The following is a 23,225-nucleotide window of genomic DNA, read 5'->3' on the forward strand; positions in this document are numbered from 1 at the left end:
ATTGTATCAGTGAAGGTATTGTATCAGTGAAGGTATTGTATCAGTGAAGGTATTGTATCAGTGAGGGTATTGGGTAAATCAAGGTGGTTTCTGGGCACGACCTTGAAGGGGAGGGGCAGAGCATGGGGAGAGGGGTGTTGGGAGAGGTGGGGTGGGAGAAGGTGGGGAAGGTGGGGGAGGGAGGGGGGAGGGGTTGATAGGCGCCGGCGTGGTCTGAGGAGTGTCTGACCTGGCGCCACCACTCAGACACTCCACCTCACCCCCCTCACTAATGGAAGAAAATGAACCATTCTCTCCTCCCCATCTCTCACTACCCACGTATCTCCCTCTCCTTCCCTTCCCCCCACCTTCTCCTCTTCCTACTTCCCCTCTTCCCCACCTCTCCTCTTCCTACTTCCCCTCCCTCCCCCACCTTCTCCTCTTCCTACTTCCTCTTCCCACCACCCCCTTCTCTCTTCCTACTTCCCCTTCCTCTCCACCTTCTCCTCTTCCTACTTCCCCTTCCTCCCCTCCCTCCCCCACCGTACGTATTCAAAGGAGTGAGTAAGTTATATAGAAGATCCAACACTGAATTAGGTGACATAAGTACAGGTAGTGAAGGAGTGAAGGTATATTTTTTACCTTTATAAGACTCGTCGGATGATTAGCTCTCATAGTCTATTTCACCTGATGATAAAACACCCTAACGATTACCTAACCTAATGCTAATATAAACTAATCTAACCTAAAGTTTAATTAATCTAAACCTAACAAACCAAACCTAACTTGACACTAAACTAATCTAATCCCTCAGGTAGGTTAGGTTAGATTAGCGTTAAGGGTTTTAATTACCAGGTGAAACAAACTAGGAAGGTGAATTTTCAGGTGATCCGAATCAATATTTGAATACCACACGAGATAGTATTCAGTAGAGAGTTTAACACGTTTCTTCAACACGTGTTAAACAAGTCCAGAATGAGGTGTTGTGGCGGTAGTACCAGCCCAGATGTATGTATGTATGTATAAGTATGTGAGTGTAAATATGTAATGCATAAGACATGAAAGTGTGCGTGCATGTATTGTGTGTGTGTGTGTGGGTGTGTGTGTGTGTGTAATGCCCAGGGTGTGTTGCGTATGAAGGTTACACACACTCTGGAAATGCGTCACAGTGGCAGCTCGTCCCAACACACTACAGTAGAGACACTCACTCGTGATCAACCTAACCTAACCTAACCTGACCAGCAACAGTGTAATCCAAGTCATATTCCACCTTACAAAACACTCACTAAATTGGCCGGTAATTGAGCGTCCCCAGGGGCTTAATGGTGGGAGACTGGAGCTCAACGGACGACCAGAGCACCGACTTAAAAACTGAATTAAGTTTTAAAGTTTATTTTATACTCCGCCATAAATAAATTAATGGGGAGGTGTGTGGTAATTCTCCTCCTCCTCCCCCTCCCGTCCCCTGCCGCACATCACCACTACCCCCACCCTGGATGGCCACACCTCACCCCCCTCCACACCCCTGATGGCCACACCTCACCCTCCTCCACACCCTGATGGCCACATCACCCTCCTCCACACCCTGATGGCCCAGCTCACTTCCCTACCCTGACACACCTCACCCCCTCCACACCCTGGATGGCCACACTCACCCTCCTCCACACCTGATGGCCACAGCTCACTTCCCTACCCCTGGATGGCGACAGACTTCCCCTTACCACGATAGCCACAACTCACACCCTCCACACCCTGAGCCACTCACCCCCCTCCACACCCCTGATGGCTACACTCACCTCCACACCCCTGATGGCCACACTCACCCTCCTCCACACCCCTGATGGCCACAGCTCACTCTACCCTGGATGGCCATACCACCTCCACACCCCTGGATGGCCACACTCACCCCCTCCACACCCCTGATGGCCACAGCTCACTTCCTACCCCTGGATGGCGACAGCTACCTCCCACACGATAGCCACACCACCACCTCCACACCCCTGGATGGCCACTGCTCACCTCCACACCCTGATGGCCACATCACCTCCTCCCCGGATGACCATTCACCTCCCTCCACAACCCTGGATGGCCACCCTTCACCCTCCTACCCCTGACCGGCCACTTGGACAATACACCCGTAAGAATGTTGTCCGGACAGACTTATCGACACTTAGAGGAAATTTCTTTGCACACTAACGGTAAATTTGACACTGAATTGCGGTAAATTCTTCGTACAATTGTCATGTCTTCTAGTTGACGGTAAATACTTGTCTCACGAAGGATAAATTCTTGCCACACTTACGATAAATCCTCTTCTCACTTACGATCAATTATTACCTTTCCATCTGCCCACATACGACAAATAGTAACCCCCCAAAAATCTAAATTCCCAAGAGAAAAAAAAATACTCGTTAAAGTAAAATTCTACGTTTAAAAGAGAATCAACAAACTCACCTCCCCGTCACGGCCACTTTACCTTCACAAAACACTACGTCTATAATAACCACACCGGCTATATATCAAGATAACGTATATAAATAAATTCTCATCATTTTTTCTTCACTACACCTCGTCTTTAACTTACGATATATGTGGAGTTTTGGAGCATTTACTGTATTCTAGTGTGTTCCTGTGTCTCCTGTTTATATTTATTAGTGAAAGAAAATAATCAAATCACCTGTAGGTTAGGTTAGGCAAACGTTAATTAGGTTTAGAATAGGTAGGAGTGGTTATAAGTGGCTAATCTTCAGGTGTGATAGGTCAAGGTCACATATCAAGGTTAGAGGTCAGGGTCAGTCCGTTACGAAAGGTCAAGGGTCAAGATCAGAGGTCAGTTCGTTACAAAGGTCAGGGTCAGTACGTTACAAAAGGTCAGAGGTCAGTTCGTTACGAAAGGTCAGGAGGAAGGTCATAGTCAGTCAGTTACGAAAGGTCAGGGTCAGAGACCAGGGTCAGTCCGTTACAAAGGTCTGGGGTCAAGGTGAGAGATCAGGTCAGTCCGTTACGAAAGGTCTCTAGAGTCAAGGTGAGAGATCAGGGTCAGTCCGTTACGAAAGGTCAGGGGTCAAGGTGAGAGATCAGGGTCAGTCCGTTACGAAAGGTCAGGGGTGAAGGTGAGATCAGGGTCAGTCCGTTACGAAAGGTCAGGGGTCAAGGTGAGAGATCAGGGTCAGTCCGTTACGAAAGGTCAGGGGTCATTTCGCTCACCCACTAAAAGTCTTCCGTGTGTTTCCCCGTTCGCCGCTGTCATACCTGTCCTCCGCCTCAGACACGACGTTAAGGAGCCCCATAAACTGGTCCCCGTGCTTGTATGGGGACAACCCTCAATCTCTTAAATGGTGGTGGGAGGTTAGTAGATGGTGGTGGTAGTGGAGGCTAGTAGATGGTGGTGGTAGGGAGGTTAGTAGATGGTGGTGGTAGGGAGGTTAGTAGATGGTGGTGGTAGTGGAGGTTAGTAGATGGTGGTGGTAGGAGGTTAGTAGATGGTGGTGGAGGGAGGTAGATGGTGGTGATAGATGGTGGTAGGAGGTTAGTAGATGGTGGTGGAGGAGGTTAGTAGATGGTGGTGGTAGGAGGTTAGTAGATGGTAGGTAGTGGGAGGTTAGTAGATGGTGGTGGTAGTGGAGGTTAGTAGATGGTGGTGGTGGTGGAGGTTAGTAGATGGTGGTGGTAAGGGAGGTTAGTAGATGGTGGTGGTAGTGGAGGTTAGTAGATGGTGGTGGAGGTTAGTAGATGGTGGTGGTAGGAGGTTAGTAGATGGTGGTGGTAGTGGAGGTTAGTAGATGGTGGTGGTAGTGGAGGTTGGTAGATGGTGGTGGTAGTGGGAGGTTAGTAGATGGTGGTGGTGGTGGAGGTTAGTAGATGGTGGTGGTAAGGAGGTTAGTAGATGGTGGTGTAGTGTGAGTTGGTAGATGGTGGTAGGAGGTTAGTAGATGGTGGTGGTAGTGGAGTTGGGAGGTGGTAGTGGAGGTTAGTAGATGGTGGTGGTAGTGGAGGTTAGTAGATGGTGGTGGTAGGGAGGTTAGTAGTATGGTGGTAGTGGAGGTTAGTAGATGGTGGTGGTAGGGAGGTTAGTAGATGGTGGTGGTGGTGGAGGTTAGTAGATGGTGGTAAGGAGGTTAGTAGATGGTGGTGGTAGTGGAGGTTAGTAGATGGTGGTGGTAGTGGAGGTTAGTAGATGGTGGTGGTAGTGGAGGTTAGTAGATGGTGGTGGTAGTGGGAGGTTAGTAGATGGTGGTGGTAGGAGGTTAGTAGATGGTGGGTGGAGGTTGTAGATGGTGGTAGTGGAGGTTAGTAGATGGTGGTGGAAGTGGAGGTTAGTAGATGGTGGTAGAAAGGAGGTTAGTAGATGGTAGGAGGTTAGTAGATGGTGGTAGTGAGGTTAGTAGATGGTGGTAGGAGGTTAGTAGATGGTGGTGGTAGTGGAGGTTAGTAGATGGTGGTGGTGGTAGTGGAGGTTAGTAGATGGTGGTGGTAGAGGAGGTTAGTAGATGGTGGTGGTAGGAGGTTAGTAGATGGTGGTGGTAGTTGAGGTTAGTAGATGGTGGTGGTGGTGGAGGTTAGTAGATGGTGGTGGTAGTGAGGTTAGTAGATGGTGGTGGTAGTGGAGGTTAGTAGATGGTGGTGGTAGTGGAGGTTAGTAGATGGTGGTAAGGTAAAGGGTGGTAGAGGTTATAGATAGGGTGGTAGTGGAGGTAGTAGATGGTGGTAGGATGTAGTAGATGGTGGTGGTGGAGGTTAGCAGATGTGGTGGTAGTGGAGGTTAGTAGATGGTGGTAGTAGTTGGAGGTTAGTAGATGGTGGTAAGGAGGTTAGTAGATGGTGGTGGTAGTGGAGGTTAGTAGATGGTGGTAGTGGAGGTTAGTAGATGGTGGTAGTGGAGGTTAGTAGATGGTGGTAGGGAGGTTAGTAGATGGTGTGGTAGGAGGTTAGTAGATAGGTGGTAGGGAGGTTAGTAGATGGTGGTGGTAGTTGGAGGTTAGTAGATGGTGGTGGTGGTGGAGGTTAGTAGATGGTGGTGGTAGGAGGTTAGTAGATGGTGGGGAGAGTAGATGGTGGTGGTAGTGGAGGTTAGTAGATGTGGTGGTAGTGGAGGTTAGTAGATGGTGGTGGTAAGGGAGGTTAGTAGATGGTGGTGGTAGTGGAGGTTAGTAGGAGGTGGTAGTGGAGGTTAGTAGATGGTGGAGGTTAGTAGATGGGTAGGGAGGTTAGTAGATGGTGGTGGTAGGGAGGTTAGTAGATGGTGGTGGTAGTGGAGGTTAGTAGATGGTGGTGGTAAGGAGGGAGGGGGTAGGAGATGGTAACACCTGACTATGTTTGTTGTGTGAAGGTTGTGGCATCACTGCTGGCCCACACGACCCTCTACCACCACAACGATACAGCTCTTTATGTGTTGTCTTAAGATCACTGCGGCTGATTCTCTCTCTCGCTTATCTTTCTCTCTCTCTCTCTCGCTTATCTTCTTTATAACTCTCTCGCTTCGCTTATCTTTCTTTACATCTGTCTCTTTATTTCTTTCTTTCTTTATCTCTCTCTCTCTCTCTCTCTCTCTCTCTCTCTCTCTCTCTCTCTCTCTCTCTCGCTCTCTCGCTCGCTTATCTTTCTCTTTACATCTGTCTCTCTTTATTTCTCTATCTTTCTTTATCTCTCTGTCTATTATCTCTCGTTCTTTATCTCTCTCTCTCTCTTATCTCTCTCTCACCACTACACCTTGGCTGGTAGGTCGTGTTTATCCCGGGTCATTTATCGTTATTCACATCTTAAAATAAAAATAAAAATATAAATAAATTACTCAGGAAAAATTTGTAAAAAGTTTTGAGAAATTTTACGTTTGAAAGAATTTAAAACAAGTAAATTTTTTTCGGGTTAAGCGTGAGGGTTCTTTTAAAGTGTGTTATTTAAGTGCCTGGAATTTATAAGTGTGTAGGGGGTTTGTGTGTATGTGTGTGTTTTAAAGTATGGAAGTTCTTCAAGTGTGTGTTATAAGTTTATGTTGTAAGTGTTTTTTATGGTAGGTGATTTAAGTGTGTCTTTTACATGACGGCTTCTTCAGTGTGTAGATTGTAAGTGTGTGTTTAAGTAACTGGATATTCAGTAAGTGCCATTTGTTTTATTAAGTGTATGTTGGCCTCTTTCAAGTGTATGTGGGTTCATTTAAGTGTGTATAGGTAAATTTATGTAAATAACTATGTAGAAGGCCATTTATGTAAATAACTATGTATTTATGTGTAGATATTTATGTGTAGGAGGCCATTTAAGTATGTATAATAAAGTAGGTTGTCTTTTATAAGTACGGTATGTGGGGTATAAGTATGGTCTTTATAAGTTACCATCCACCACAATCCCTACCACTACAACAATCATTACCACCACCACCACCACCACCAACAACAATTCAATCACCTGCCACTAATAAATTCAAAAACAATCACCACCACCACTTAACAATACTACCATTTACTACTACTACTATTCCATAACTACTTTTGCTACTGCTACCACCACTCACACCACCACTACTGCCACTTCCAATACTACTACCACCACTATTACTACTACCATTTGAGAATGATGTTACTATCACACACATACCACCACCACCACTCACTACTACTTGAACCACTATTAACAGCAGGCAGCTATCATAAGTAATGAAATCAGAGAGAGAAACACACACACACACACACACACACACACACACACACACACACACACACACACACACACACACACACACACACACACACACACACACACACCTATATTTCGGGAGAAAACAGTGACCAACGTGACCACAAACACTCTGACGTCATCACACTTGGTTGAAGACATAAACGAGCTGTTTAGTGTCTCACCTAGGACGGTATTTTTTTTACCTTCTTACAACGCAAGGTTAGGTTTGGTTTGGTTAGGTTAGGTTTAGGTTGAGGTTAGTTTGGTTTGGTTAGGTTAGGTTAGGTTTGGTTTGGTTTAGATTAGGTTTGGTTAGGTTTAGAGAGGTTAGGTTTGGTTTGCTAGGTTTTTGAGGTTAGGTTGATTAGGTTAGTTAGGTTAGGGTTAAGAGTTACACAGCAAAAGATAACTGAAGGAAACAACAAAATATACGAATGAAAGGGAAAGAGAAAAAACAGATAAAGAAGAAAAGATAAAAAAAAAATACAGTAAAATATTACATAATAAAATATATAAAATGAAAGATGGAATTAATAAAAATACGGAGGAGGAGGAGAAGAAAAAGGAGGAGAAGAAGAAGACACACACACACACACACACACACAACCTGATCTCCATCCCACTCATCATCTCAGTTTGAATGACGAAACTCTGTGATAATGATATTGACTTACAATGTCTTAAATTTTTTGCTGCTGGAGGAGGTGCAGGAGGAGGAGGGGTTGGAGGTGGAGGAGGGGAGGAGGAGGGGAGAGGGTTGGAGGAGGAGGAGGTGCAGGAGGGGTTGGAGGAGGAGGAAGGGAAAGAGGAAGAAAAAGAGGAGGGGATGGAGGGTGTTATCACTGTTCACTGCCACACAGGACAGAGGTTCATACACAAAGGGGATAACATTATAGGTCGTATTTATGTGGGTGATGTCACTCTTCACGAGGAGGAGGAGGAGGAGGAGGAGGAGGTTACAGGAGAAAGGGAAAAGTGTGTCAAAGATCATTAAACCATCACAAGTTAATTTTACCTGCACCAACTAAGTACTGTACAAACATTATATACCTGTACTATCTATGTTTACACTATATACCTGTACTATTTACAATTTATACATGCACTATCTATACATATGCTGAATCAACGTCTGTCTGTCTGCCTGTTTGTCTACTATGTTAAGCCAAGAACATCGTGAGAATGGCGACTGTGGTAAGACTCGCATATACCCCCTCACCTCCCCCCCCCTCACTCCCTTAAGGTTTATGACTAACACTTGAGAATGGAATCATTGGCACCTCAGATGGTCAGGACAAAACACTAGCTGGCCTGTCTTCAGCTGGCCGAGTGGTGTGGCCGAGTGGTGTGGCCTATTGATATGGCCGAGGGTCAAGTGCCGGTAAAGTTAATGGCCTAATTAAACTAAAATGACAAAATAATAATAATAACAACAATGATAATGATGATAATAACAATAGTGATAACAACAACAATAACAATAATAATAATAATAATAATAATAATAATAATAATAATAATAATAATAATAATAATAACAACAACAACACAAACACCTCACCACCACCGACAGCAACGACACACACCGACAGCAACCCCCCCGACACACACACACACACACACATTAAAGACTCAACATTTTTAACATACAAAATTATTATCACACTCCTGACCAACCCTCCCCCCACCCCCTCCCATACCTGTCACCGCCGCCCAATTAAAGTGACTGACAAACATTAATTCCTGCGCTGAGAGTTTCTTCTGGGTCTTATTATTATTGGCCGGAAACGAGGAAGGAGGAGACGTTATAAGAGAGAGAGAGAGAGAGAGAGAGAGAGAGAGAGAGAGAGAGAGAGAGAGAGAGAGAGAGAGAGAGAGAGAGAGAGAGAGAGAGAGAGAGAGAGATTACAAAAACAAAGATAAAAGATAAAATAAAACAACAGGAAACAGAGAAGAAAAGAAAATGGGATGATGATGATGATGATGATGATAATAATAATACATTTCGTCAACGCAAATAAAATCACAAAAACTGGCTGGCGAGGAAGAGTGACGGGGAAGGGGGGGGGGTGGAAGAGAAGAGAGGATGGAGGAAGAAAAGACAAAGGAAGAGGAACAGGAGGATCAGGATAGAAAGAGAAGAAGAGAATACGTAATTATTCAACACAAGAACTATATATCTCTTTCTTCTTTCCCGGAAGTTGTGGAATAGCGAAGAAAAAGGGGGAGAGAAGGGCGGGGGAGTGAGATTATTACCCACCACAACCGGATGTGAATAAAGAGCTTGTTTGTTTACTTCTTGTGGTGGATGTGAATGAGATTGGGTCGCCGCCCCTCCTCCTCCTCTTCCCCCCTCATAATTGTATATAATTACAAACAAAAATGAACAGCGAAACGAGTTTATAGACTGACAAGCTCTTCGTGTACATTATTTATACCCCTCCTGTGTTATTAATCCTAAACTTTTTACGCCTGGCGAAGCGGAATGAATCTACCCAAAACAAAACGATAATTCTGTGACACTTCTGTACGAGACTTCACCAACGTCACCACCCCACGAAGACGCTAGTGGTGGAAAGTGTACCTCCCTAACCTGAGAAGATTCATTGACAACGTGGTGTTTTCTTTCTGTGTGCTCCTCCTACGAGTTTCTTGAGGAGATACAAAGAGAAATTGTACCTAAAAGACGCTTATTAACTCACAAACCTACTGCCACAATGACTCACAGGGGCTCTTAAGCTCACTCACACGCGAAATTGAAGACAAACATCACATGAAAAAAAGTAAAGAATCAACTTAAGTTTTCGTGGTATTAAACGGTACATCTAATTTTACTTTACCCTGAGAGAACAGCTTCACACCCAATCAAGGCTAACTAGTAGATTAATCTGGCCAATCACGCGTCATTGCCACGCTCTCCAGGCGATGAATGGCATTATCAACGCCGGTGACGTCATAGCGGTGGTGACGACACAACGGGCATTACGTCATATATCAAAATGCCAAGTGCTGGGTCACGAACACTGAGACAATAGTACCAGTGTTGTTGTTGTTGTTTCTCTAAGTTAAACCCTGGAGCCAGACCCAGAACCGAACTCAAGCTTTTTATACTCAGTTGAAGGATTTGGTTAGGTTAGGTTAAGGATAAATTTGGTTAGGTTAAGTAAATTCTTCCCAGTCAAGACGAAGCTTAGGTCGTGACCTTGAACCCACGTGACGTCAGAACACACATAGTTGAAGTAAAGAGGAATCATCAACATGGTCACCTGCCCACCTCTGCCCAGGTCATCACAGGTCACGATTAGCTGACACTCAAGGTCCGTCCTGGAGGTGGTGAGGTGAAGGTCGACCTTATTACAGGCGGAGGATCACCTGAAGAATATCCACCCTAATTTAATTTATTTCACCTAAAGATTAACCACACTAACGCTAACCTAACCTAACCCCATCCCCTTAATAGCGTTAGGTTTGGTTAGGTTAGGTGAGTGGTTTTTACGTCTCTCTCCTGAATTAATGTAATAATGATTTTGTTAAGCCGTTCGTGAAGTAATTATGAGGTGGCGGTTATTGCAAGAATAATGAGATAAAATAAGTGTAGTGTTGATGATGATGATGATGATGATGATGATGATGACAACGTTGGCGATGATGATGATCATAGTAGATAATAATAATAATAATAATAATAATAATAATAATAATAATAACAATAATAATAATAATAATGGTAATATCATCATCCACAACAACAACAGAACAAAAACAAAAATAACAACACCTCCAAAAACACACAACAACAAATAAACAACAACAACAGATAAACAAACCAACAGAGAGAGAGAGAGAGAGAGAGAGAGAGAGAGAGAGAGAGAGAGAGAGAGAGAGAGAGAGAGAAAACGCAATCATAATAATAATCCAGGTATGGCAAGACAGGTGTTGTGGCTTCTTGATTAGTTTACAGTTTACCTTTGAAACTTTACATCGTGGACCACAAGTTACTATAAAGCTTTTGTGAGGTTTTTCTTCTTGGTGGTCAATGTGTTACCTTGACACATTGTTTGTCGGGTGAGAGAGGAAGTGAGGGGGAGAGAGGAGGAAGTGGAGAGAGGTGAGAGGTAGGGAGAAGAGAGAAGTGGGAGAGAGGTGAGGGAAGTGAGAGAGGAAAGTAAGAGAAGTGAGAGGTGAAAGAAGTGAGAGATGTGAGGGAAGTGAGAGAGGTGAGGGAAGTGAGGGAAGTGAGAGAAGTGAGAGAAGTGATAGAGGTGAAAGTAAGAGAAGTGAGAGGTGAAAGAAGTGAGAGATGTGAGGGAAGTGAGAGAAGTGAGAGCAGTGAGGGAAGTGAGAGAAGTGAGAGAGGTGAAAGTAAGAGAAGCGAGAGAGGTGAGAGAAGTGAGGGATGTGAGGGAAGTGAGAGCAGTGAGGGGAGTAAGGAAAGTGAGAGAAGTGAGGGAAGTGAGAGAGTAGTCGTAAGTGCTTTCCTCCTCCCTGCCTCAACTGGACAGGTGAGAGAACACAGGTGAGAGAACGTCATCTAATTGGGAGTTTTTGGGGGTGTTTTTAATCTATGAAACATTAATTGATTTTGTGTCTATCTGTCTGTAGAAATTTCATATATAACTTTACATCAATACAGAGACAGATACATGCTGTAGATACGTAATTACTCACACAAACACACACGCGCAAATATAAGCATAAAAACACCCCCCCCCACACACACACATACACATACACCAACACACGTACACAAACATACATACAAACACCCACGAATACATTATCAATCCCCCCCCCGCCCCTTGAGGTTTTGGGTTCACAATAACTAACACACAAGATCATTAAGCAAAACTAATACTCCTGGTGCCGAGCTTCACCTGCCACCCCCCCAACTCACCTAAACCAATTACCACGAGCAAATAACGATACAGACGGTCTAATAAACATGTATCTACGCCCAGCTAGGATGCCAACCACTAACCACTTGCTTATGGTCTATTTTTCGTTAGTTTCCTGGGGAGGTTATCGCGGTCCACCACACTCCGCTATACTAGAGAGAACGAAGCGAAACGTCCAGCAAAATGCTTGTTTTAAGAAATTTCTCCGGCAAAAAACTCGATCCCTGCTGATCCTCTCAACATTGTCACAGACTACTACGCAATTACTGGATTAGTCACAAAAGCCTTGAAGCTGCTGATGAATTTGATCGAGTATGGTGATGAAAAGACGGAGGGAAAAATTTTGGCGGAGCAGTCGAGATGATTGTGATAAGAAGACGACCCCCGCCTCGCCGCCACCTGACTCTGGAACCTCAGCAAAAATGGGTACAAGTTTGGCGCGCCACCGAGACGCGAAAACTGTTTGGCAAGACATCATGCTCAACATCCCCATCAGGGACTACATTACAGTGCTGCCAATGAGCGTTTTTACAACCCTTGTAAGACTATACCGCTTCGCTCATACGGTTACTGAACAACACCGTCCACCAGCGTCCCAAACCCTCAGTGTGACCACGGTTTACGACTAAGATTCTGGGAGGGGGGGAGGTGATTATTTTTTTATTGTAAAATGCGAGCGCCTGGACTGGTTTATACCGTGGAAGTAACAGTAGGCGTGGTAGACCAACGCCCTACTGCTGCTGCTGCTGCGGTAGTGGGTGGAGGTAGGTGGCCAGCCGCTTCCCACAGTGACGGGGATCTGAACTTGTGCTGTGGCCGCAGAGTGAACACACCGACTGACTCACATGAACGAAACCCTGAGTACTACTCGAGATTTCTCTACAGCCTCGTAAGAGTTGCATCAAGATTTATTACCTCTTTACATAACGCTATATATCTCCTGGACGTCTTTGTTGATGGTTAGTTATACATACTGTAGCCTCGTCCTAAGGTATACAGCGGACACGGTGCTGGGTGGCCGAGGGGCGGGAGCACGACCACCATCCGCACGTCTTTCAAAGCTTTACGACGCGCCGACCAGATAGTTCATAACGTCTATATTAAAGCGGGCGCCCCCCTCCCGTCACACTTTATTAGCGGGGCTCTGGTGTTGGTCCTCAGTGACTCGTACATTTAACCTCTCTACTTAACTGCAGTTGTATAAACTTGTCTTGGTGCTTCATTTTAGGAACGAATCAGAATTTCCAGAGGCTCACACGTTTTACCTTACCTTTAAATACTTCATTACAACGACGACAAAGTTTTCCACCACAATGGCGTCTAATTTACCCTGCACCTCTACCGTAACTTGATGTCATCCTCTCAACCAAAGGTATGGAGGGAAAATTATCGTACGAATCTTTGAGACTAGATCACGGCCACCCTGTGAAGGTTTCATCACTCCTGTCAATTTGCACAACTTTCGTAAACTACAGAACCGACTCGGCCAACCACGCCTCCTCTCCTCTCATATAATTAAGCTATATTTCTGAAGCAAATTCTCACTTGGGTGTTAAGCCTTCCACTCATTTTAAAGACTTTTTCTTTAATGGTATATCTCATTATTAACACGGCTGAAACTTACTCAGGTTACCCCTTACAGCTTTTAGCATGTCTCTAGCCTGTCGTCAGCAACAAATAATAATATAACCAAACAAATTATATTTACTGATGGCTCACACGTACGTCAGTTTGAACACAGACACCTGGCAGCAGCGATGGAAGAGTTGCTGCCAGCCGCACGACCAACCTCTCCCAGCAGTGGCGGTGGCCGTATGACAGAGGAGTGTCATGACATCTGTGTCTTGACATTTAACCTTTAGATACAATAAGCAAGAGAGGCCCTCAGGCCGCCACAAGCAACACGAGCTAAGTTTACTGACAACTTGTGATAATCAGCAGAGGCACCAACCAACGGACGGACGGACGGACGCTCATATACTCAAGAAGACATTCATCACCGGACACACAGAACATACACTAATTAGATGGACGGACAGTTAGATAACATTTGAAACACACACACACACACACACACACACACACACACACACACACACACACACACACACACACACACACACACACCACGTACACGGTTAAAAAAAAATTATCTTCCCATTTTTTGTGTGAAATAATAATATGACACCAGGCACCAAGGATTTTGATAACCCAGCCGAGACAACAAGAGTCGTACTCATCATTTCAAAATTCATCGGAGCCATCCAGGAAGATAATTTTTATACTCGGGGTTTTTTTCTTCAGGAGAGAACTTAAGAAGAAATAAACACACATTGTTGACACACACAGATAGTCTCTTGTTACTGAGTGTGTTGATGTAGACGTGTATGAAGACTTACTATATCCCTGGACCTGGAACTTATCCTAACCTAACCCAACCTATCCTAACCTAACCCAACCTATCCTATCCTAACCCAACCTATCCTAACCTAACCCAACCTATCCTAACCTAACCCAACCCATCCATCCCAACCCAACCATCCAACCCAACCCAACCCATCCAACCCACCAACCATCAACCCAACCCAACCCATCCAACCAACCCAACCCATCCCAACCCCAACCCCAACCATCCCAACAATCCAACCATCCTAACCCAACCCAACCCATCCTAGCCCAACCCAACCTATCCTAGTAACCCAACCTATCCTAACCTAACCCAACCTATCCTATCCTAACCCAACCTATCCTAACCTAACCCAACCTATCCTAACCTACTAAAGTTAGGTTAAGAAGAGAGGACAGGGAGTGAGGATAGTGTAAGCCAGACAATATAACAGAGGTGGATAGGAGAATACAGACGATAGTACACGTGAGATATAGGATAGGATAGGAAGGATAGGGCAGGTAATTCACTCAGGGATAGTAAACCATCCTTCTTCTATTACCCCATTCCCCCCATCCTCATTTTCTCACTCACTCCCTCCTCTCCTTCTATTCCTCTTTCTCCTTTAATACTCCTCTTCTACCCCTTTATTCTCCTCTACTCCTTCCCTTCTTTCTTTTCGTCTACCTTCCTTCCTCTCTCTCTCTCTCTCCTCCTCCTTCCTTCCTCTCTCTCTCTCTCTCCTCCTCCTTCCTTCCTCTCTCTCTCTCCTCTTCCTTCCTTCCCTCCCCTCCTTCTCCTCCTTCCCTCCCCCACCTCTCATCTCACCCTCGCCCACCCATCCAGCTAAGTTAATCATCGTATTGCAGAACTGTCAATTAAGAGTACGGAGGGGGGGAGGGGGGAGGAGGGGGAAGATGGGAGGAAGGGGAAGGGGAACCAGGGATGGGGAAGAGGAAGGAGGGAGTTGGAAGGTGGAGGTGGGAAGGAAAGGTGGAGGTGGGAAGGAAAGGTGGAGGTGGGAAGGAAGGAGGGAGAAGGGAGGAGGTTCTCAGAGCGGTGGCAGTCAAGCCACATACAGAATAGCCTTGTGATGCACAGAGAGTAGGAGGAGGAGGAGGAGGAGGAGGAGGAGGAGGAGGAGGAGGAGGAGGAGGAGGAGGAGGAGGAGGAGGAGGAGGAGGAGGAGGAGGAGGAGGAGGAGGAGGAGGAGGAGGAGGAGGGGAGGAGGAGGAAGAAAGAAGGAGGAGGAAGAAGAAGAGGAGGAGGAGAACCCGGAGGAAGAAGAGAAGAGGGAGGAGAATGTTAACAATGTAATAAGAAAATAAAAACAAATATCGAAAGAATATAACTGTCTCCCTACTTTTTTCCGAGAGAGAGAGAGAGAGAGAGAGAGAGAGAGAGAGATACAGGTGAGTCTCCCTATATACGCTTCACCCTTATCCTCCAAATGGCCGCCCAATACCCAAAAGATCCTAAGTTAATTTTCTCCCTTAACTAATGTAAAACCCGTAACTAACTCCCATAACTCACAACATTAACAAACACAAGAGGAATTTGTGTTTAATTTCTCCTTCATCTAAGACGTAAAAAAAAAAAAAAAATAAGTCTCATTCATATATTTCAACTGAGACATAAAGGTAGTTTCTCAGTTCCAAAATAGTCTCCCTTTAAATGGGTACTGGAGGGAGGATTATCTTAAATACAATACCAATATGGCGGTAAAATTCCACTAAGACTCAAGGTGTAATATTATCCCCCTCCCTCCCTCCTCCCTCTCTGTCCCATAGAAAGATAGTGACATATTGCTTTTAGTGTGTTTCTGTTTGTTTGTTTTCCTTGTTTAATCATCTGAAAAAATTGGCAGATTTATGGCTTTTAATCAATATTCAAGCCATTTCATTCTTTATCCAAGTCTAACCCCCAATTTTAGGATTCTATTAAGTCATAAAGGTCAATCCCGTCCCAGAAAACACACACACACACACACACACACACACACACACACACACACACACACACACACACACACACACACACACACACACACACACACACACACTCCTCACAGCTGGCGTCCCGTTGTAGTTAGACCAATTAAAATGTGAGTTGGTTGAAATATACCTTCCTATTGGTTCTGTATTGGTCGACTGTCAATGGAAATCCACAATATTGAAGAATCATGAGGTGGGTCTCTCTCTCTCTCTCTCTCTCTCTCTCTCTCTCTCTCTCTCTCTCTCTCTCTCTCTCTCTCTCTCTCTGGTTTATTCACTGGTTACTGTTGAATAATAACCACTGAGAGAGAATGAATGAAACGCAACGAATGAAAGAACCTGAATGAATCTGGTATGAGTAAATGAGTAAGTGAGGATGAATGAAATTGAATAAAAAAGATAATTGGGAAAACTAGGACTAAATGAAAGAATGAATGGAAGAGCGAGAACGAATGAATCAAATCAAAATGAATGAAATAACAGATTGATTGAATGAACCAGAATGAATGAGTCAGAATCAATGAAAGGCTCAAAATAAATGAAAAAAATAAAAATGAACGAAGGGGAATGAAACGAAAGTCTGAATGCAATAAAGGTCAAATTGAATGAGTCAAAATGAATGAAAGTAAGAATGAATGAACCAGGATGAATGAAGTAGAATGAATGAAGTACATGTCTTGAAGTATTCATGTCAGAAGGATGTTTATCATTGGCTCACACACACACACACACACACACACACATCAGCTCTCTCCTTTTCTTTTTCTTCCTCTCTCTCTCTCTCTCTCTCTCTCTCTCTCTCTCTCTCTCTCCAGGAGGTGTGTGTGTGTGTGTGGGTGAGTGTAGGCGATGAGTAACACCAGTCACTCACGTCCCTCATAAACGTCACTCCATGTCACTCGTTGAGACTCCCGCCATCACGGGACCCACAAGCTGCAAGAAAACACCCAAAGCCGGCCAAGAATTACCCGCCAGCTGCGTTAGTGACAAATGATAAGAGCACGTGAGTTAAGGGTGCAGTTGGGATCATGTGGTGAGTGAGCGGGCCGTGGGTGCAGTATGGAGAAAGTGGAGTGAACGGGCCGTGGGTGCAGTATGGAGAAAGTGGAGTGAACGGGCCGTGGGTGCAGTATGGAGAAAGGTAGGAGTGAACGGGCCGTGGGTGCAGTATGGAAAGAGTGGGGTGAACGGGCCGTGGGTTTAGTATGGAGAAAGTGGGGAATTGAACGGGCCGTGGGTGCAGTATGGAGAAAGTGGAATTGAACGGGCCGTGGGTGCGGTATGTGGAGAAAGTGGGGTGAACGGGCCGTGGTGCAGTAACAGAAAATTAAATTGAACGGGCCGTGGGTGCGAGTATGGAGAAATTAGAATTATGAACGGGCCGTGGGTGCAATATGGAAAAAGTGGGTGAACGGGCCGTGGGTGCAGTATGGAGAAAGTGGAGTGAACGGGCCGTGGGTGCAGTATGGAGAAAGTGGAGTGAACGGGCCGTGGGTGCAGTATGGAGAAAGTGGAGTGAACGGGCCGTGGGTGCAGTATGGAGAAAGTGGGGTGAACGGGCCATAGGTGCAGATAAGATGTTTCCCTCAATCATCCAGTCAGTGAGGATAGGATTTCACAGAGCTGCTAACATAACCAATGACCTTTGTTTATGAAAAAAATCAGCTGACCAGTTTTTTTAATGTGCCTCCACCTCCTCCTACGAACACGGAGAGGAACTGTAAGATTAGAGGATAAAAGAGAGTAGAAGCGCCGGAGGAGAGGATGAGTATAAGAAGAGGAAGAATAGAGAAACAGACATATTAGATGCAGTATATTAGTTTCTTATTGACCATCATATAAAACAAATACAACTGAATTAACATACATCTAAAATAAGTTAATAAAGAAGAAGATAAACAAACAACAGATCATCAAATATTAATGAAAAAGACGCAAAGAAAAATTATAAAACAGAAAAAAACGAATTAATAATTTTATATAAAAAAGAGAAAAAAAACACAGAAAATGTAAACAGTATATAAAGGTGAGACTAAACATTTTCCGGGGAGGGTTTTAAGGCCACACAAACACTATTACAAATATTATAACCGCCTTTATCAACACACACTACGGTGACGTAAAAAAATTAAGGTTAACAAGTGAAAGTCTACGTGCTCGTGACACACACACACACACACACACACACACACACACACACACACACACCTAGAGTATGCACTCATATGTGTATATATGTATGTGTGCGTTTGTGTCTGTGTGGGATTTTCCTGACAAGTCGATGCAAGTGATATTGTGGTTGTTGATTCTGAAACACACGAACATGTATAAATAAATAAATAAATAAATAAATATATATATATATATATATATATATATATATATATATATATATATATATATATATATATATATATAAAATCATAGTTGTTGCTGTGACGTCAGTAGTGATAGTGAAGCTGTGGGTCAGAGATGAGCTCCAGGTGGGCACCAAGCCGGGGTCATCAAAGGTCAGTGACCTACACTGACTGAGGCGTGATCACCAGCGTCTAGTGTACACCACTTGTCTTTACTGCCCCATGGCCCCTCCATTATCATACTTAATCCAACCTACAGTACACTCATCATTCTGTCACTTTATGTAACTTGCTGACAAAAACCATGACCCTCCAGGCTTTTACGCCCTTAATGCAGGAGTCATAAAGGCAAGCATGAACTCCGCATGCTTCCAAGAGGGGCGCTGTAAACGCTTCTGCGTTGCACCTTGCACAGGATGTAAGGGGGTGCCCAATAAACTAGCCCGCTCCGGGGCAATCTAAAAAAAAAATCTATCTCTGGGTGAGGTGGTTATCACACTGTGTGGGCAACCCAGTGGTCACAGTTTAGAATCCCTTTGAAGAGTACTTACTATTACCATATCCCCGCCTACTTGTAGTTAACCCAACTGGTTCACAAATCTCCGCACCACAAGGGAGGAAACACCTGTCTCAACCAACCTGGGTGGCGCCGGGTACACGAGGCTGGCGACCTGGGTTGAGTCATAAATTCCATGATGTACTGGAGAAACCAAGCTTGTGTATAGGTCACACTGTTGGCCCACACCTTAGACCACCAATAGGGTGTAAAGCAACACTATCCTAACCTAAAGACGATCTCTAAGTTGTCTTAGTCTTATACAACCATAGAACTTCCTAATGCTATTTACCATAATTGTGATACATTAACCCAAAAATATGAGAGAGAGAATTTAATTTAATTGAAACAGTTTATTTAGCCAGATAAACACAGATATAGAGTGGATAATAATAACAATATTAACATGGCTGAGCCAGTTGAGAACCTGAGCTCTCCTGTAGGCACCTGATATATACTATACATTTATCTCAAGGAAGTATTATGTAATATTTAGTATCATCTGGAATAGTACAATAGCATGGTGGCAATAAGAACATCTCATAATGTTACCTCGGTTATCACTTCAAAAAAATAAAAAATAAAAAATAAAATATATATATATATATATATATATATATATATATATATATATATATATATATATATATATATATATATATATATATATATATATATATATATATATATATATATATACATACACATATACATATAAATTAGAGTGGACTTTAAAAACATAAGTATAGTGGGGGAGCAGTACAACCTGGATTGTACAGTAATAAGGTTGAACAAGAGGACAGAGCTTTCAGGATTATGTCTAGTTGGCAATTATGTTTATTGCAATGGTAATATCTTATTTATTTACATGATAATTTCCGATAAAACGGATTTGATGGTACAATAAAAGCAGGTACTGTAAATATAGTAAGTGTTACAAGAAATATTAATACTTTGACAATAGATATTTTTTTAGAGATGATTTAAAGGAAGGGAGCGTAGTCTTTGCTAGGATGTGTGGGGGTAAGTTGTTCCACACCTTCACACCATGATATTTTATGGAGGTCTGGGATTGAGAGGAGCGCATGGAGGGTGGTCTTAGTAGCTCTGGGTGCCTTAAGTTGTATCTCTGATTATTCCGGAACTGGAAATAATTATTGTTAAGCAAGTGATTGATAGAGTTGTAAAGAAAAAGGTGTTAATATCTTCGAATTTTAAAATTTTAAATGTAGCAAATTTCTCGTTTGTGTGATCTGTTTTTTCAAGTAGGTCATTGTCCATACAACTCTCTTTTGTGCAGTAACCAGAGATTGTGTTTTTGAAGAGCCAGAGGCCCCCCATAGTGTGTGACAGTGTATCAGGTGTTGGTAGACAAGATCATGATATATTTCTTTCATTACTGTGAGAGTGAGTGACTGTCGAGTGTGATACATGATACCGCACTGTTTATTGACTTTACTGTGAATGGCTTGTATGTGGTTTCTCCAGTTAAGTTTCTCATCAGCAATAACTCCGAGGAATTTAGTATTTTGTTCACGTTTGAGGACTGTATTACCAAGGCACAGGGAGTCCAAGTCTGGGGATAAGTTTTTCCTTCTGTGAAAGATCGTGTAGTGGGTTTTCTCGAGGTTTAAGGTCAGTTTATTACGTATTTAGGTCCCAGGTCATGGAGGGCATGAAGCAGGTAATGGAAGAGGAAATGGAAAAAAAAGCAGGAGGAAAAGGACTGAGAAAGGTGCAAATGGAGAGAAATTATAAGATGAGAGAAAACTATTGACATGAGGGTTAAGTGAGAGACAGAAGGGGAGAAAGAGAGAGAGAGGCGTCAAGGTCGGAGGAGTGACAGGAAGGATGGCAGAGAGGGAGGGAGCAGAGTGAGAGGGAGGGAAGTGACCAGCTCGTGTAAAAAAATGACAACCCTGAAAATATTTACAAGTCTGGGAATTTGAGGCGTGTGTTGTTGGGGTGAGACGAACACACACACGAACACGCCCCTCACAACACACGAACACACTCTTACAATACACCTGCTATTGTACTATTCCAGATGATACTAAATGTTTACATAATACTTACTTGAGATAAATGTATAGTATATATCAGGTGCTTCAACGAGAGCTCAGGTTCTCAACTGGCTCAGCCATGTTAATATTGTTATTATTATCCACTCTGTATCTGTATTTTTCTGGCTAAATAAACTGTTTCAATTCAATTCTCACACCACACTCCCACAACACGCCCTTCACAACACTAGTTTAGACATCTGGGACGCCGACACCGACACAAACACCAGGGTAACAACATCAGGCTTGGCTATTTGTCTAACACAACAGACAGCGAGTACAAATACGGGATTTCTTACACCAGGAGGAGAAGGGAGAGGAGGGGGAAGGGGGGATGGGGGAGGGGAGAGGAGGGGATGGGGTAGGAGGAGGAAGAGGAGGGGGAAGGGGGGATGGGGTAGGAGGAGGAAGAGGAGGGGGGAGGAGGAGGAGGAGGAGGAGGTCAAGAGAGAGACACTGTAGAAGTGACTCCTGGATAATTAGTGGAACAAAAGTATTGGGGAAGAACATTTTCGGTACATCTATGAGGCATGAAGTGTTCAGGGATACAGGACCCCTCCACGACCCTGTATGACTGGGGTCTAACTGGGATCTATCAGGACTGGGGTCTAGCTGGGGTCTAACTGGGTTCTATTAGGACTCGGGGTCTAACTGGGTTCGATTAGGACTCGGGGTCTAACTGGGGTCTATTAGGACTCGGGGTCTAACTGGGATCTATTAGGAATGGGGTCTAAATGGGTTCTATTAGGACTGGGGTCTGACTGGGGTCTGTTATACCCGGGGCTGATTTGACCTACTACGTGAGGGTGCAGAGGTCTGGGCGCCAACAAGCACACGGTACACGGGGTCCACAATACCGGTTTTTGTGGTCCGGCACTGTCCCAGTACGGTCCAAAACCACGATGATAGTTGAGCGGCAGTACCTGTGACAATGCCCAAAAGTACCTGAGACAGTGGCTAAAAGTACCTGTGAGTGACCAGTAGTACCTGTGACAGTGACCAGTAGTACCTGTGAGTGACCAGCAGTACCTGTGACAGTGCCCAAAAGTACCTGAGACAGTGACCAGCAGTACCTGTGACAGTGACCAGTAGTACATGTGACAGTGACCAGTAGTACCTGTGACAGTAACCAGTAGTACCTGTGAGTGACCAGCAGTAATTAGAAACAGAGACAGTACTATGGCGGCGGTTCCAATAAAGGGTAGGGGTAAAACAGGGAAGGAAGGGGTGGAAGGAAAGGAAGGAAGGAAGAAGGAAGGGAAGGAGGGAAGGAGATGGAACGATGGAGGCGGGAGGCTGGAGGAGGGAAGGATGAGGGGAGGAGGGACAGAGAGAAGGAAGGAGGGGAGGAGGGAGGGAGAGAGGAGGAGTCCACTCACCTGGCTCCTGCTGGATCCGAGCTGCTGGTCTAGGTGGGAAAGGCCACAGCCCATCTGACTCCACCGCAGGCGACACACGGCCTCCTCCCTCCCTCCTCCCTTCTCTCCATCCCTCCCTCTTCACCCCCTTTCTCCACCAACCCTGATCCTACTTTCTCTCACACCTCCTCGCCTCCTCCAACCCTTAAATCTTTCTTCCCCTGCCTCTCTCTCCCTCACTCCCTCCCCACCTCTTCTTCCTCACCTCCTCCCTGACCTTTTCTCCCTCACCCCCTCCCCCTCACCTTTTCTCTCTCCCTCACCTCCCTCCCTCCCCTCCCCCCCCCCATACATTACAGTACACTATCATTAAAACATGTCTCAGCGGTATGCTTTGTGTGTTCATGTTTTTATTTGTTTGTTTACCTTCATGTTTACGCTCGTTTGTTTGTTTGTTTGTTTAGTTATTCTTATCTTAATTTATGTCTATGTTTAATGATGTTTTATTACTGTTTATGTTTTGTTTCTATTTTTTAATTTGTGTTTTGTGTTTGTTAATGTTTAATGTTTATAATTTTGTTTACTTCTATTTACTTTATTGTTTTTGTTTATATTTAATCTTATAATTACGCTAATGTTTGTTAATGTGAGTTTTTGTGTTTGTCCAGTTGCATATTTATGTTTGTTCATGTTTGACAATGTTTATGGCTACTTAAGTTTGTGCTTATATGTTGATGTTTCTTTGTTTTAATTGATGCTTATTTGAATGTTATCTCACTACATTCCTTCACCACCACCACACGAATCTCACTGTTTAAGCAAAATCTGTTTATCATGCATATTTTCTAAACCACACCACAACCATGTAGTTTTAATATATAAATCTGTATCTAGTTCACCACACGCTGTTACTTCGCCTCGTATAGTTTAATAACAGACAGTAGTCAAACCTCCGAGACTCTGAT

The sequence above is a fragment of the Homarus americanus genome, unplaced genomic scaffold (assembly GCF_018991925.1).
Source record: "Homarus americanus isolate GMGI-L3 unplaced genomic scaffold, GMGI_Hamer_2.0 scaffold30535, whole genome shotgun sequence".
NCBI classification, from domain to species: domain Eukaryota; kingdom Metazoa; phylum Arthropoda; class Malacostraca; order Decapoda; family Nephropidae; genus Homarus; species Homarus americanus.